The sequence below is a fragment of the Bos mutus genome, chromosome 13 (genome assembly GCF_027580195.1).
Source record: "Bos mutus isolate GX-2022 chromosome 13, NWIPB_WYAK_1.1, whole genome shotgun sequence".
Taxonomy (NCBI): Eukaryota; Metazoa; Chordata; class Mammalia; order Artiodactyla; family Bovidae; genus Bos; species Bos mutus.
The window spans coordinates 34185464-34191007 of record NC_091629.1 but is presented as its reverse complement, the minus strand read 5'-3'; positions in this window follow the sequence as shown (position 1 = coordinate 34191007).

The following is a 5544-nucleotide window of genomic DNA, read 5'->3' as shown; positions in this document are numbered from 1 at the left end:
AAGTTATGACCAACCTAGATAGCATATTGAAAAGCAGAGACATTACTTTGCCAACAAAGGTCCATCTAGTCAAGGCTATGGTTTTTCCAGTGGTCATGTATCGATGTGAGAGTTGGACTGTGAAGAAAGCTGAGTGCTGAAGAATTGATGGTTTTGAACTGTGGTGCTGCAGAAGACTCCTGGGAGTCCCTTGGACTGCAAGGAGATCCAACTAGTCCATTCTGAAGGAGATCAGCCCTGGGATTTCTTTGGAAGGAGTGATGCTAAAGCTGAAACTCCAGTACTTTGGCCACCTCTTGTGAAGAGTTGACTCATTGGAAAAGACTCTGATGCTGGGAAGGATTGGGGGCAGGAGGAGAAGAGGATGACAGAGGATGAGATGGCTGGATTGCATCACTGACTCGATGAATGTGAGTCTCCGTGAACTCCGGGAATTGGTGATGGACAGGGAGGCCTGGCGTGATGCGATTCATAGGGTTGCAAAGAGTCGGACACGACTGAGCGACTGAACTGAACTGAATTGAACTGAAGATAAATAGATGTTTGATAATTTGGGCCTAACCATGTTTGACTTTGTCAATGTATCAATTTTGAGCAACTTCATAGGATATGCTTCTAGAATTTGGGTTAAAACTTGTTGCTTAATTAGCTGTTTAAGGAAGAAACATCACAGAAATGGCATATGTAATCTGCACTTAAGAAAAATATCTCAGAGGGAAAATAATTCCATTGGAAATAAATTGTCATCAGATCCCTATGAACACTATCTCCACTTGACAAGGAAACACCAGTGTAGGAGGCTGGGGTGAGGGCGGGTTGGACTTCAGTCAACACTTCTATTCTATTTCCCTGAGGGAAGTAGAGCCACTCTGCTTGCTCTCACTGTGAGCCAAGCCACACCATCACCATCTGATCCAGGATCAGTTTGAAGGCATTATTTCCTCCTATCCCATGCTGGTTTACCTTGTATAATGCCACACTTGTGGCCAAGACATCATGTCCCCTCATGGGACCAATATCTATCATTGACAAACAGGTTTCTGAGAACTGTATGCTCTCCTTCCCCATTGTTTTAGGTCAAGCCAGTGCAACACTCCTCTTCTCTGATTGATTGTCCTGGATTCTATGCCAAAAATAGAGAAATCCATTATTGCCTTAGCATGATTGTCTTCATGTGATCGTTGTTACTTTGGGATATATTTACACAGCAAGATAGGCAGAGAAGTGACTCAAAGCATGCTGTTGTTCAGTCATGTCTGACTCTTTGTGACCACATGGACTGCAGCACAGCAGGCTTCCCTGTCCTTCAGTATTTCCCAGAGTTTGCTAAAACTCATGTTTATTGAGTGGGTGATGCTATCTAACCATCTCATCCTCTGATGCCCCTTTCTCATATTGCCTCAAGCATCAGAGTCTTTTCCAATGAGTCAGCCCTTCACATTAGGTGGCCAAAGTATTGGAGCTTCAGCTTCAGCATCAGTCCTTCCAATGAATATTCAACGTTGATTTCCTTTAGGATTGACTGATTTGATCTCCTTGCAATCCAAGGGGCTCTCAAGAGTCTTCTCCAGCAGCTCAGTTTGAAAGAATCAGTTCTTTAACATTCAACCTTCTTTATGGTCCACCTCTTACATCCATGCATCAGTCAGTTCAGTTGCTCAGTCATGTCCGACTCTTTGCGACCCCATGAATCGCAGCACACCAGGCCTCCCTGTCCATCACCAACTCCTGGAGTTCACCCAGACACACGTCCATCGAGTCAGTGATGCCATCCACCCATCTCATCCTCTGTCGTCCCCTTCTCCTCTTGCCCCCAATCCCTCCCAGCATCAGAGTCTTTTCCAATGAGTCAACTCTTCACATGAGGTGGCAAAAGTACTGGAGTTTCAGGTTTAGCATCATTCCTTCCAAAGAAATCCCAGGTTGATCTCCTTCAGAATGGACTGGTTGGATCTCCTTGCAGTCCAAGGGACTCTCAAGTCTTCTCCAGCACCGCAGTTCAAAAGCATCAATTCTTCAGCACTCAGCCTTCTTCACAGTCCAACTCTCACATCCATACATGACCACAGGAAAAACCATGACTTCTGGTAAAATCATAACTTTGATAATGCAGATTTTGTTGGCAAAGTTTTGGCTTTTCTTTGTAATAAGCTATCTAGGTTTGTGATTGCTTTCCTTCAAAGGAGCAAGTGTCTTTTAATTTCATGGCTGCGGTCAGTATCTGCAGGGATTTTGGAGCCCAAACATATAAAGTCTGTCACTGTTTCCACTGCTTCCCCATCTATTTGCCATGAAGTGATGGAACAAAATACCATGATCTTAGTTTCTTGAATGTTGAGTTTTAAGCCAGCTTTCTCATTCTTCTTTTACCCTCATCAGGAGGCTCTTTAGTTCATCTTAGATTCTGCCATTAGAGTGATATCATCTGTATAGCTCAGGTTGTTGATATTTCTCCCAGTAATCTTGATTCCAGCTTGTGATTTATCCAGCCCAGCATTTCACATAATTTATTCTGCATATAAGTTAAATAAGCAGGGTGACAATATACAGCATTGATATAATCCTTTTCCAATTTTGAGTTAGTTGTTCAATGTCCATTTCTAGCCGTTGCTTTGTGACCTACATAGAGGTTTCTTAGAGACAGGTAAGGTGGCCTGATATTCCCGTATCTTTAAGAATTTTCCAAGGTTTGTTGTGATTTACACAATTGTTTTAGCATAGTCAATGAAGCAGAAGTAAATGTTTTTCTAAAATTCTCTTGCTTTTTCTATGATCCAACAGATGGTGGCAATTTGATCTCTGGGTCCTCAGATCAGATAAGATCAGATCAGTCGCTCAGTCGTGTCCCACTCTTTGTGACCCCATGAATCCCAGCACGCCAGGCCTCCCTGTCCATCACCAACTCCCGGAGTTCACTCAGACTCATGTCCATCGAGTCAGTGATGCCATCCAGCCATCTCATCCTCTGTCGTCCCCTTCTCCTCTTGCCCCCAATTCCTCCCAGCATCAGAGTCTTTTCCAACGAGTCAACTCTTCGCATGAGGTGGCCAAAGTACTGGAGTTTCAGCTTTAGCATCATTCCTTCCAAAGAAATCCCAGGGCTGATCTCCTTCAGAATGGACTGGTTGGATTTCCTTGCTAAATCCAGCTTGTACATAGAATTCTCAGTTCATGTGCTGCTGAAGCCTAGCTTAAAGGATTTTGAGCATTGCCTTCCTAATGTGTGAAATGAACTCAACTGTATGGTAGTTTTTTTTTTTTTTTTCCCATTTCTTTTTCTTGGGAATGGTCTTGCTCCCTGTCTCCTGTACATGAATCTCTGTCCGTAGTTCATCAGGCACTCTGACTATCAGATCTAGTCCCTTAAATCTATTTCTCACTTCCACTGTATAGTCATAAGTGATTTGGTTTAGGTCATACCTGAATGGTCTAGAGTTTTTCCCCACTTTCTTCAATTTAAGTCTGAATTTGGCAATAAGGAGTTCATGATCTGAGCCACAGTCCATTCCCGGTCATGTTTTTGCTGACTGTATGTATAGAGCTTCTCAATCTTTGGCTGCAAAGGATATAATCAATCTGATTTCGGTGTTGACCATCTGCTGATGTCCATGGTTAGAGTCTTCTCTTGTGTTGTTGGAAGAGGGTGTTTGCTATGACCAGTGCATTCTTTTGGCAGAACTCTGTTAGCCTTTGCCCTGCTTCATTTTGTACTCAAAGGCCAAATTTGCCTGTTACTCCAGGTGTTTCTTGACTTGCTACTTTTGCATTCCAGTTCCCTATAATGAAAAGGACATATTTTTTGAGTATTAGTTCTAGAAGGTCTTGTAGGTCTTCATAGAACCGTTCAATGTCAGCTTCTTCAGCGTTACTGGTCAGGGCATGGACTTGGATTACCGTGATATTGAATCATTTGCCTTGGAAATGAACAGCGATCATTCTGTCTTTTTGAGATTGCATCCAAGTACCACAATTTGGACTCTTTTGTTGACTATGATGGCTACTCCATTTCTTCTAAGGGATTCCTCCCACAATAGTAGATACAATGGTCATCTGAGTTAAATTCACCCATTCCAGTCCATCTTAGTTCGCTGATTCCTAGAATGTCTATGTTCACTCTTGCCATCTCCTGTTTGACCACTTCCAATTTGCCTTGATTCATGGACCTAACATTACAGGTTCCTATGCAATATTGCTCTTTACAGCATCGAACCTTGCTTCTATCACCAGTCCCATCCAAAACTGGGTGTTGTTTTTGCTTTGGCTCCATCCCTTCATTCTTTCTGGTGTTATTCTTCCACTGATCTCCAGTAGCATATTGGGCACCTACCGACCTGGGGAGTTCATCTTTCAGTGTCCTATCTTTTTGCCTTTTCATACTGTTCATGGGGTTCTCAAGGCAAGAAAACTGAAGTGGTTTGCCATTCCCTTCTCCAGCGGACCACATTCTTTCAGACCTCTCCAACATTACCCATCCGTCTTGGGTGGCCCCACATGGCATGGCTTAGTTTCACTGAGTTAGACAAGGCTGTGGTCCATGTGATCAGATTGGCTAGTTATCTGTGATCGTGGTTTCAGTCTGTCTGCCCTCTGATGCCCTCTCTCAGCACCTACCATCTTACTTGTGTTTCTTTTACCTTGGACATGGGGTATAGGAATGTTCAAAATTCTCCAAGCCAGGCTTCAGAAATACATGAACCGTGAACTTTCAGATGTTCAAGCTGGTTTTAGAAAAGGCAGAGGAACCAGAGATCAAATCACCAACATCTGATGGATCATTGAAAAAGCAAGAGAGTTCCAGAAAAACATCTGTTTCTGCTTTTTTGACTATGACAAGCCTTTGACTGTGTGGATCCCAATAAACTTGGGAATATTCTGAAAGAGATGGGAATATCAGACCACCTGACCTGCCTCTTGAGAAATCTGTATGCAGGTCAGGAAGCAACAGTTCGAACTGGACATGGAACAACAGACTGGTTCCAAATTGGAAAAGGAGTTCGTCAAGGCTGTATATTGTCACCCTGTTTATTTAACTTATATGCAGAGTACATCATGTGAAATGCCAGGCTGGAGGAAGCACAAGCTGTAATCAAGATTGCCGAGAGAAATATCAATAACCTCAGTTATGCAGATGACACCACCCTTATGGCAGAAAGTGATGAAGAACTAAAGAGCCTCTCAATGAAAGTGAAGGAGGAGAGTGAAAAAGTTGGCTTAAAGCTCAACATTCAGAAAACGAAGATCATGGCATCCGGTCCCATCACTTCATGGGAAATAGATGGGGAAACAGTGGAAACAGTGGCTGACTTTATTTTTCTGGGCTCCAAAATCACTGCAGATGGTGATTTCAGCCATGAAATTAAAAGATGCTTACTCCTTGGAAGGAAAGTTATGACCAACCTAGACAGCATATTGAAAAGCAGAGACATTACTTTGCCAACAAAGTTCCATCTAGTCAAGGCTATGGTTTTTCCAGTGGTCATGTATCGATGTGAGAGTTGGACTGTGAAGAAAGCTGAGTGCTGAAGAATTGATGCTTTTGAACTG